Source organism: Macaca fascicularis, chromosome 5 (assembly GCF_037993035.2).
Source record: "Macaca fascicularis isolate 582-1 chromosome 5, T2T-MFA8v1.1".
NCBI lineage: Eukaryota > Metazoa > Chordata > Mammalia > Primates > Cercopithecidae > Macaca > Macaca fascicularis.
In genome coordinates, this window is record NC_088379.1 from 59,274,548 (window position 1) to 59,286,948 (window position 12,401).

The 12,401-nt window shown below is 38.5% G+C and overlaps 1 long non-coding RNA gene across 1 annotated transcript in view; it reads left to right on the forward strand.

Moving 5' to 3' along the window:
• LOC135970928 (uncharacterized) overlaps positions 1-12,401 on the forward strand; it is a 99,784-nt gene that overhangs the window by 62,133 nt on the left and 25,250 nt on the right. The window contains exon 2 of the long non-coding RNA XR_010586852.2: positions 194-275. This is a non-coding gene — a long non-coding RNA (uncharacterized lncRNA). The remainder of the gene's footprint in view (positions 1-193; positions 276-12,401) is intronic.

Here is a 12,401-nt window from a genome sequence, read left to right on the forward strand (position 1 = left end):
TAAGCTATGATCTGTGCACCAAATCCTGTCCACTGCCTGTTTTTGTAAATAAAGTTTTACTGAAACACTGTGCACCCATTCATTCACATATTGTTTATGGTTGCTTTCTTATTATAACAGGGGAACTGATTAGTTGCAACAAAGATTATATGATTTGCAAAACCTAAAATGTTTACTGTCTGTTCTTTTTCAGAAAAATTTGCTGATGCCTGATGTGGAGCATTAGAAAGGAATTATTTTTCCAAGAATCAGCCTGGAAGTCCCAGCATACCAAGGTTAACCAAAACTCTTCTACTCTGTTCTCACAATTCTCTGTAACTACTTCTCTTCTAAAATGTATGACACTATATTGTAACCTATATTTCCCACTAGACTCTGGGGATATGTAAGCTTTATAGGGGCTGTGCCTGATATAAGTCGGTGGCCTCTTAAACTTTTTACCTATTTACCTCTTAGGAGAATTTTGAAAAACCCAGCACATCTTAAAATTGAGATCTAAAATTTTTCATTGGAGATTCAGGCCACTGCAAAAAAATATAACTTTGTGCAAATGTAAATATAGACTCTTTAACATAAAACTGTTCCACCCAAGATAATTTATACAATGAAGTGTTTGATATCCACTATTATCCATCTAAAGAAGCTTTGGCTTATGCTTAAGATGGAGAAAACAAGTAAAACAAGAGAAAACCGCTTCCACTCTAACAATGAGAACAAACCAGAGAGTCTACAAAATCATGATGTTCGCAGCCCATTAGTGAGCTGAGGTTGCAAGGCCACCTGATGAGTTAAGACCCAAGGCTGACAGGTCCTTCTGAGGACAGCAGGACAGAAACAAGCTGTTGGACATTTATCACAGCAGTGAGAAGAGATGGCTGCCATAGAAGTGGATAAGAGTGGAGCTCAGTGAATTCTTACTAGTGAGTGTCAGTGTGGTATGCTTCCATAGGAGAAGGCTGCACCCCCCTGCCAACTCTTTCTTTGGACCTCTACCTGATGCTTACGTGGAAGATCTGGACAGGAGCCAGGGATCAAAGGGGCACAAAAAAACTTTTTCTGATGAAGGAATTTTTCTATAGCTTATATTGGTGGTTACACAATTGATATAATTATCAAAATTCATCAAAATGAACCACCTAAAAGTGGAATTTATTATATATAAATTATACCTCAAAAAAGCTTAAATATAGACCAGGTGCAGTGGCTCATGCCTATAAGCCCAGCACTTCAGGAGGCCGGGGTGGGCAGATGACAAGGTCAGGAGTTTGACACCAGCTTGGCCAATATGGTGAAACCCGTCTCTATTAAAAATACAAAAAGTAGTCAGGCATGGTGGTGCGTGCCTGTAATCCCAGCTACTGGGGAAGCTGAGGCGGGAGAATAGCGTGAACTCAGAAGGCGGAGGCTGTAGTGAGCCAAGATCACACCATGGCACTACATCCTGGGTGACAGAGTAAGACTCCATCTCAAAAAAAGAAAAAAAAAAAGTTGAAATAATTTGGGGCAAAAGGAGTGGTAGAATTGTATGAACAATATAATATTCTTTATGTAATTTTTAAAACATGAAAAAATACTACCTATTATTTATGGATTACAGTATGCATAGAAATGATAAACATAAAATTTAGGATAGGGATTACTTTGGGGGAGAGAGGGGAAGAATGAGGTAAGAGGATACAGTGAGTGTTAACTGAATATACTGTGCATCATTTCTTTTTCAAAACAAGAAGTAAATATCGATAAGCAAAAGGTTAAGATTTTATGTAGTTGGGTGATGACCATATAGAGGTTTGTAATGTTACTTTTCATAATGAATGAAAGTAATTTGAAGTTAAACTTACATAGTACAAAAATTCTAAACAATAAGCAACATAATTGAAATTAAGACAAACAAGGGGCAAGCGTTAGATAGAGCTGCGGAGGGGAACAGGCAGAACAGCAAGGTCGACCTGTGGATTTTGTAATGTCTTTGCAGCTCAAATAAAATTCTTCCCATAACAGTTATAATTCTCATTCCCTTCCATGCTACTGTACTTTGCCCTTCTTTTGTTAGGGAAAGACAGATTTCTACCCATCAGTGATGTTTTTCCTTTGAGAATCAGAAGGGACAAGTGTCCAGGCCTGCCAGCTTGATTCTATCTTTAAGGACAGGTACTTGCTAACATTCGACAATTTAAAAAAAGTATAACATCTAATAAAGCAATCAAGGGATAAAATGACTGTATTTGGACAGTAGTTCCTCTGGTCCCCAGCATTTGCGCTTCTCGCCACGATATGGGTAGTTTATGCAGTTGCTCGGCAGCCTGCCTCCTGCAGTTCACGTTTGAAGACATACAATTTACCTCCTGGACAACCTCACTTCCCACCACTTTTGGTCACTTCTATTCCCTTTGGAGTGTGTAGATTGATGCTGAGGAAGATATCAACCAGGATACAGAGATAACTAGTGGTACTTCCTCTTTCTTCTCCTCCTTGCTTCCTCTGCCTCTTTTCATTCTCTTCTTCCTTCTCATGTTCTTTTTCCTTTTTTTCTAACAAGGATGGCAATTGCAATCTTGGCCATGCCTGACATCCATGATCGTTTCCAATTTTTTATTACATCTTTCCTGACAATATTACTGCTAAAAACTCAGAAATAAGAGAATTTTCATTTTAAAAATTTGTGTAACTAGACTTAAATCCATCTCTGGGACCACATCTCACTCTTGTGGGTAGAAATTCTATCTCACTCCTCATTAGGGTGTTTCCTCACCACATGGGCATGCACTACAGTACTGGGATGTTCACATGGCATTGTTCATTAGTTCACACTTGTTGAGTCTTCTGTTCTTCCAGAACAAATGGTCCCTTCCACATCAGAGGCTCTGTTGTCATAGTTTTTGAAGCATGGGCACTTGGAGACCTAGTCTCTATATCCCCAGGGGTACCAGGTAGTCATCTCAAAGTCTTGTTACCTTCCCTAGATACTGCTTCTGATATCAATTAGTTCTTTCACCTTCCACTATGTCTTAGTCCATTTTTGCATTGCAATAAAGGAATATCTGAGGCTGGGTAATTTATAAAGAAAAAGGCTTATTTGGCTCATTATTCTGCTGGCTGGAAGATTGGGCATCTGGTGAAGGCCTCTGGCTGCTTCCACTCATGGCAGAAGGTGAAGGGAAGCCAGCATGTGCAGAGATCACATGGCCAGAAAGGAGGAAATAGGTGGGCTAGGGGGTGGGGTGGGGTGCTAGGCTCTTTTTAACAACCAGCTCTTACGGGACCCGATAGAGCAAAAACTAACTCATTCCATGAGAACAGCACCCAGCCATTCGTGAAAGGTCTGTCACACCTCTCACTAGGTGCCACTTCCAGCATTGAGGATTAAATTTCAACATGAAATTTGGAGGGGACAAACAAGCAACGTATAGCACATTACACTGAGATTTGCTTTAAATTGGGATTCATTTCTTCCTTTCCCTCCTTTTTTGTCAACTGTTGCCATTCTCTCGTTCAGTTCCCCTCAGCCATTCTCCCTCTCTTCCCTCCCCATCCCCCATCAGGGTGGCGGATATCATTTCTTCAATGAACTTAATATTTAGAAAGATATTTTCACTCCCAGCATCAACTGTTTTCTGTCCTGCAAAAGTCTTAAGGTCAGAAAACACATACTGGCCTGGCCACATGTTCAAAATGAGGAAATATTAAAAAAAAAAAAAAAAAAAAAAGGGGGAGAGCAAATAAGAGTTAGTTGATACTCCTATGCATTATCCTGGAACACAATCTATAGAAATGATTCCTGAAAGGGGAACACCACACACCAGGGCCTATTGTGGGGAGGGGGGACGGGGAAGGGATAGCATTAGGAAATTTACCTAATGTAAATGACGAGTTAATGGGTGCAGCACACCAACATGGCACATGTACACATATGTAACAAACCTGCATGCTGTGCACATGTACCCTAGAACTTAAAGTATTAAAAAAAAAAGAAAAAAAGAAATGATTCCTGATAATAGCAACTGCTCATTTTCTAATAACTCCCCTCTGGCTTGAAAATACATGAGTGAAATTCTTTAGTCTACTTTAGACAACTACTTTTAGAATCCAACTGTCCTATGTTAAACTTCTCAGTTCTGTCACATTCTAGCTGACGTCTTGGGTCCTTGAGGTGGGCACTGTGATGGGCCTCCCAGATCCCTCTTCAATGGCCAGATCCCTCTTTTGCCCCACCTTGAGAGTGTTCTTTGCATACAACCTTCAGCTCCTCTGCTGCTTCAGGCATTGCCTCAGCTGCAAATAACCTCCTCACCCCAAGTCATGCCTTTTTTCAGTATAGTCTGCCTTTAATGACTGATTGATGCTGGGTAGTAAAGGCATGACCATACTTCCCCAACCTGAGACCATGCTGGAGGACCCTTACAGCTTTAGAACTCCCTGTGGTTGGTTGAGGCTTTCTTTGAGACTGCATCACAGCTCAACTTCTTCCCCTCCCTCCCTCTGCCCACTACTGCTTCTCTTCTCTCCTTTCAACTAGTTTTCATCCAAAGGGCACTCCTTAATAAGTTTCCTGCATGCTGTGATCCACTTCACCTGCCCCCAGCTTGCAACACTTTCTGAAATTAACTCCCTCATTTGTAACACAGCACTATTGTAAAGATGAAATAAAATAGTATATGCCTTACTATAGTGCTTGGCACATACACACACCAACAAATGGTGGAAACTATTATTTCTATAGTTTCTCAAAAATAACTTTGCTAAAATATATTCTGAACTTTTCATCTTTCTAATCTAGTCAAATCAGAATCCACTAGTAGAGGGCGCTTTTGGATTCAACAGTAAAAAGAGAATCTACAAAACCAGCTCATCAAAAGGATAAGTTTCTCTTGCCATGCTATGGCTGCTAGATTTGTTTGCCAACAATATGTTGCAACATTTCTGCAGGCAATAGCTTAAATAATGTTTTTCTAAATGAAAGTAGGAAATTCTGGTTGTGACACAACACCTGCAAAGATATTTTCACTTTGGTGCCAAGATATCTTTAGAAAAAATACTCTGCATTCCTTAGTTTCATCAAAATGAGACTATCTATAAATACTTACAAAGTAATGAGTGACCAAGAGTGGTAATGCCAATATCTGATTATAGTATTTGTTTAGCTATCCTCCCTAAAAGATCCTTGTCCTATTATAATGCCCCAAATTTGACTCCTTACGATTAATTCCTTTCCTTCTTTATGACAAGGTGAGAATACAGGAATAATTTATTGTTTTCCAACTTAATGTGCATGACAACTCACTTGCAAACTTATAAATGTAAGCTCCAGCATGCTACTCTCAGAGTTTCTGATTCAGTGGATCTGAGCTGGAGCTCAGGAATGTGCATTTTTTCAACAAGCACCCAGAAAATTTTGATGCTTATGGTGAGAAACACCTGCATAGAAAAAGGCTGGATTAGTCCCTACTCAGTCCAGGGAATAAAGAAGAAGGAATAAGATTAAAAATAAACTTTTAAACATTGCCACACCCAGGATTTCAACTATCATCTTGTGGAATCCACATGAGACACTTTTGAAAGAGCTAAAACAAACACCACTCCTACAGGCCAAGCTTGTCATATAGCACTCACTACCAGGTGATCGATCATTTATGATGTGGAGCAAGGGTTGATCTAGGGTTAAACACTTGTTTTTTTTTTTTTCTTTCCTCACTGGCAGTTCTTTCCCAGCCTGTGTTGAAGTGTCCCAGGGCTCAGACCTTTGTCTTCTCATTCTCTAGGTTGTCCATTCTCATGACTGTAAATGTCATCTATTAAATATAAATTCCTAAACTTATATTTACAATTTTGGTCCCCTGAGCTTCAGTTCAGATATTTGTCTACTGGGCATCTCCACTTGAATACAGAATAGGCATTTCAAATTTAACTTGTCCACAGTTGAGATCTTAGCTTATGATCTCTCCAACAATTCATCCGCATGACTTATGTATCTAAGCAAAATGATAACTGAATTCATCTATTATCTGAGGATTTGAAGTCCTTTTTGGCTTGTCTTTTGATATCCCTCATGGTCTACATTATATGGGTACGCAAATCTGTTGGCTCTACTTTCAAAATAAATCTGACATCCAAAAATAAATCTGATATCCAAGACAGTATTTCAATTGGATATTTTATCCTCAATGTCCATATCTCATCACTTTCATTCCTGCTACCCTGAAAAAGCCATCACCATCTACTGCCTGAATTCCTTACTGGATCCCATGCTTCTTTTCCCAGCTTTCCTATAATATATTCTAAACAGAGCAGCTAGAATGATCCTATTAAATCATAAGTCAGGTCCTTCTCTCCTTTATTGAAATATTCCAAAAGTTTCCAGTTCACTTGGAGTGAGGTAAAATTCACATCTTTACCATGTGTCTTAGTCAGTCCAAGCTGCCATAACAAAATACCCTAGATTTTGGTGCCTTAAATAACGGAAATTTGTTTTCTCATAGTTCTGGAGGCTGGAGTTTCCGAGATCAGGGTTCCAGCATGATTGAGTTCTGTTGAGGGCTCTCTTCCTGGCTTGCAGATGGTCGCCTTCTCACTGTGTGTTCATATGGCCTTTCCTCAGTGCATGCAAGTGGAGAGAGAGAGAGAGAGAGAGAGAGAGAGAAAGAGAGAGAGAGAAAGAGAGAGAGAGAGAAATGAGCAAACTCCCTTGTTCTTATTAGTGCTGTCTTATAAAGGCACTAATCCCATTAGACCAGGACCCCACTCTCATGACCTCAGCTCACCCTGACTAACTTCCGAAGGCCCACATCTCCAAACACCACACATTGGGGATTAGGGAATATGAATTTGGAGGAGACACAAATATTCAGTGTCTGATGTATGGCATATAAGACCCTTCACAATTTGGACCTGGCCTTATTTCCCTCCTCTCTTTTATTCACCTATTCAGATCCAACCATTTCTGTATTCTGGGTTTTATTTAAACATACTCAGGAATGATCCTACCTTACGATCTTTGCACTGACTGTTTTCCTTTTCTTCACACAGCCAAATGGTTCATTCTCTAACTTTATTCAGTGTTTCATTAACTGTCAGTTAATCACAAGTGACATTTTTTTTTTTTTTTTTCCTGAGACAGGGTCTCATTCTGTCACTCTAGAGTGCAGTGGTGTGATCACAGCTCAATGCAGCCTTGACCTCCTGGCTTCAAGTAATCCTTCCACCTCAGCCACCTAAGTATTATAGCTGGGGCTGCAGATGCACACCACCATGCCCAGCTAATTTTTGTATTTTGAGTTCAAAACCAGCCTGGGCAATACGGCAAGACTCCTTCTCTACAAAATACACATAAATTAGAAGTGACTTTTCTTGTCTATGACTTTCAGCCAAAGACCACGAGGAACACACTTATAGTCAGCGTTGGGCTTCTTGGCTCATTGCAGTGAGAGAAACACACCATGAGTAAACATGTAGTGTACAATAAGGGGGTTTTAGAAGGAATTTGTCATAGGACTCAGGTTTGTGCTAGGTGATTTTAGGGAGGATTCAGTGAAGCATGATTTTGTTTCTGTATTTGAGGCTGTCGGAAAATGGACAATTCTTAACAATTTTTAACTAGGATGAATGGTGTGAGACTAAAGCTATAATTGATGAAGAATCAGCAAAAGCTATTATTTATATTAGCTGGATGAAGGGAATGTTTGATCGTTTTTGTGATTTGCACAATATTATTGTGTTTATCTGTGCTCAGATAGGGTTACTATTTGGTTTTGGTTTTGTCTTGCTCTAATACAGTCACAAAAGTGGTCTGGTCTGATTTTACTTTTTTGTAAAATTATTTAAGTCTAACCAGAGAAAAATTTGGCCATCTCTTAGCTGACAGCAGTTGGGAGCTTCTTTGTTCATATTCAGTCTGAAATACAACCTCTTACTGTTTTTCTCCCCTAATGCCCCTTTATTTTTGTTATTTTTCTTCATAGTACATATCACTGCCATAGTACAACAAACATATCAACATATTGTTGATTTGTCCATTGTCTATAGTCCTCTACATGTAAATGCTATGAGAGTTGGGATTCAGGTTCACTTGTTCCACTTCATGACCTATATATTCTCCTGGAATATAATAGGAGATCAATACAATAGGACATCAATACAACAGGACATCAATATAATAAATGTTCCATATGTACTTGCTAAACGATTTTTTTCTATTACTTGCTAATTTTCCTAAACTCACATCAAAACAAATCAAATTATAAAAGAGCCAAAAGGTAAACAAATATCATCCTCAAAGTGTATGAAGTTAAGCATAAATAAGATGTAAATGAAGACACAACTAACAGATTTATACAGAATAATAGGATTGTTATATAAATCTTAGTATGGGCCGGGCGCGGTGGCTCAAGCCTGTAATCCCAGCACTTTGGGAGGCCGAGGCGGGTGGATCACGAGGTCAGGAGATCGAGACCATCCTGGCTAACATGGTGAAACCCCGTCTCTACTAAAAATACAAAAAAAAAACTAGCCGGGCGTGGTGGCGGGCGCCTGTAGTCCCAGCTACTCGGAGGCTGAGGCGGGAGAATGGCGTGAACCCGGGAGGTGGAGCTTGCAGTGAGCCGAGATCGCGCCACTGCACTCCAGCCTGGGCGACAGAGCGAGACTCCGTCTCAAAAAAAAAAATAAATAAAAAATAAAATAAATAAATAAATAAATCTTAGTATGACTTTTATAGTAATCTTCAAATGTTAGACTGTCTTTTACACAAAGTATAACTAGCTTTTATCTCTCTGCAAGAAAAATTGGAATTAAATTAGAGATAAAAATAAATTCCCCAAATGGGCGGACTGCTAAAGATGAACTACTTAAATATACACATGCATGAATTATTACATAGCTTTTAAGGAAAAAAAGCAAACGTGCTCCTTGATAAAATATATTCATATTTTTTGCACACACGTACAGGGCGTTTTAAAGTAATTTTCATAAGTAAGTAAAAGGAAAGAAATGTACTTGATTGAGTACACGCATAATCTCTTTAAGACAACTGCTCACAGTACTTTGCTAACATGCTGCTTTTCTTTGAAATTACAAGTGTGGGTGTGTGTTTGTCCACTATGTGTGTATCTGTATTCCCCACTCACCACCCAAAGAGCCAATTACTAGTAAAGTAAACAGAACTGAAAACCATCCTGCAAACGCTCCTAGCCGGTGAGTGCTCGGGGGCACTGTTCAGAGAGTGTCTGGGTCAGTGTGCCCTCAGTTATAAAATTGGCTTTTGGTTAAAATTCCTATAGCCAAAACTTTCTAATATGTTTATTGTTTCTTTCTATTTCCTTCTTGAGATCTCATTATTATTTCCCTTTTAAGGAATAGGTCTTATTGTTTTGCTATAGAAATTGAAAACATGAGACATTGACTTTCATTTAAGCAAATGAAAAATTAAAGCTTCTGTACTTCCAAGATTTATGTGTCTATAATTAGCCAATCAAAGAACTAGTCTGTCATATTTACCAAATCCAAGGATAATAAAACCTGCATACTAACTATAATTTATTGATACTGTGTGCCAGCCAGTGTAGTAAATGCTTTATACTACATGTCTCCTTTAATTCTTGCCACACTGAGATTTGTAATAATTCCCATCTAGACATAAAAAAAGAGTCAGAAACATTAAATTTCACCTTATAATTGGCAAAGCAGGCATATAAACAGTAGTAAACAGAGCAATAATCCCCTAAAGATGTCCATGTCCTAATCTCTGGAACCTATATGTTACTTTACATGGCAAGAAGGATTTAGGACATAAAACTAAACTAAGGATTTTGAGAGGGGAAGATTATCCTCGATTAATTGGGTAGTGTAATATACTCAATGTAACACAAGGGTTTTTATAAAAGGGAGGCAGGAGGGTTAGAGTCAGAGAACAGATTTGGTGGTGGAAGCACAGGTTAGAGTCATGTGCTTTGAATATGGAGAAAGGTGCCATGATCCAAAGAATGCATGTAGCCTCTGGAAGCAAGAAAAGACAAGAAACAGATTCTCCTCCAGAGCTTCCAGTAGAAAAGCAGCCCTCCTGACACCTGAACTTTAGCTTGTTCACCCATTTCAGTCTTCAGACCTCCAGGACTATAACACGATAAATTTATGTTGTTTAAAACCATAAGTTTGGCCAGGTGTGGTGGCTCACACCTACAATCCCAGCACTTTGGGTGGCTGAGGCAGGAGGATCATGAGGTCAGGAGATCAAGACCATCCTGGCCAACATGGTGAGACTCCGTCTCTACTAAAAGTACAAAAAATTAGCCGGGCGTGGCAGTGCGTACCTGTAGTCCTAGCTACTCAGGAGGCTGAGGCAGGAGAATTGCTTGAATCTGGGAGGTTGAGGCTGCAGTGAGCCAAGACTGTGCCACTGCATTCTAGTCTGCTGACAGAACAAGGCTCCGTGAAAAAATAAATAAATAAACAAATTAAAATATATATATATGTTTGTGGTAATTTTTTGTAGCAGCAATAGGAAACTAAATACATAAATCAGGTCTATCTAACCCCCATGTTATAAAACCACATGACAATACACACATTTTCACCAACTCACACACTGGTTGGTTATATAAGGCAAATTCAACTGAAGAAAAGTAATAATCTTCATCTTGTTACTGTAGACCATATTGACTCTGCATATTTGAAAACTACTTCATGAAACATGATTTCTGTTTCCACTGTTTATGTTAAGGAAGTGTGTTCTTTCAGTGAGTTTCTCTGGATGAAGTTATTTGTTTTCTCTGTCCAAAATAGATGATTTATTTATTTAAGGATGAGTAATAAGCAACTTTTATATTATACTCTGTCATCTGTACTTACTGTGTAACTACTTAATCTGCTAGTTTTAACAATCATATTGATTTAGCCCTTCAAGTTAATCCCTTTCTGTGTATGTTTTGAAAGCATATAGGTGAAAACCCAGCTACAGTTAATGCATCATCAAAATACATTTACCAACCAGGACTATTATAATCTTCTTTATCAGCAATCTTCTTTCAGCAGGAAAATTGGTATTAGATTCTTTTTCCAAATGCCAGTCCTCTGTAAGAGCATCTGAGGTGAATTTTCATTCTTTAAGGGAAAGAATTATAGTGTGTTCATATGTCTTCCATTTCAAAAACTGAAGGTAGGCAAAGATGGAAATCTTCTGAGGGAAGGTGACAAATGCTAGCAAAGCCTCCTGTCATTTATCGATAATTTACTGTGGACCTACTATGTATAGCAGGAGCTGAGATTACACTGCTATACATGCTAGACAAAGAATAGAGTTTACTTTCAAGGGTGGGAGATAAAAAATGAACATATAAAAACATAAAAATCAGAAAAAGTTCTATGAAGAAAGACTAGCGAAATGGAAAATGAATGTGCTTGTGTGATTAGCCCCTGCCTTCAACACGCAGAACAGAACAAAAAGTGGCCAAATAACTCTCAGAGTTAACTCATTTCATTATGAGTATGTCAACATGAAAAATTTAGGTTTTATGTTGAGCAAAAGCAGAAAGATCATTAACTACAGATCTTTCATATTGGCTTATCTGTTTACTTGACATAAGCACTCAATAATAGTCTTTTCACCACACCTCTTCATACCAATAACTGGATCTCACAGTGACAATGGCAGGGAGACAAACACTCCAACATGACTTGCTGGATTTGTTCTTCAGCACCAAGTGGTGAGGGTTTGTCTTGCTGTATCTTTTAGTCTTTGCCAGAAAGTTTCTATTGAATGTTTCCATTGAATGTACCATGTGTAAGAAAAATACCATCAAATGTGAAGGTAGCTTTGGTTGTCTGACCATCAATACTTCTTCCTTGGGCACCACTGAGACGAACCATTAATATTTCAAGGAGAAGCTCATTTGAGACATTGAAAAATATACCCTCAGCCTCCAAATGGAGTTTTTATGTCCCTTTAAGCTAAAAAGTGATATGCTGACTAACTGGAAAAGAAGTCCTGCCCCATTTAAACCTCATCCCATTCTCTAAAGATGAAGTCTCAGGTTGTTCACATATCTTTAAAAGTCTGAATAAGCACCAATCACAATTGATTTATTATTTTCTATCTGTACTCTTTAATAACATAATCAATAGCATTTTGATGGGTTGCCTGCCATTTCATCATGAAGCAATCTGCTAATAAGGATTTTGTGTATAAAGATATTACTAAGTGGCCCACCCACTCTAGCTCCCTGGAAATAGCTTGAGAACAAAGATAAGCCTGGTTTTATCAAATAGTGTTAAGAAAATATTTTTTCTTTTTGCCTTTTCTTTGTGTTTTATGTTCTGTCAAAATTGGCACTATCTTCCCTCTGTAGGAGGGACTGTACTTTGTTTTCTTTCATTGCAATGAGGTAGAAATAACTCTAGTATTTCTGCCTGAA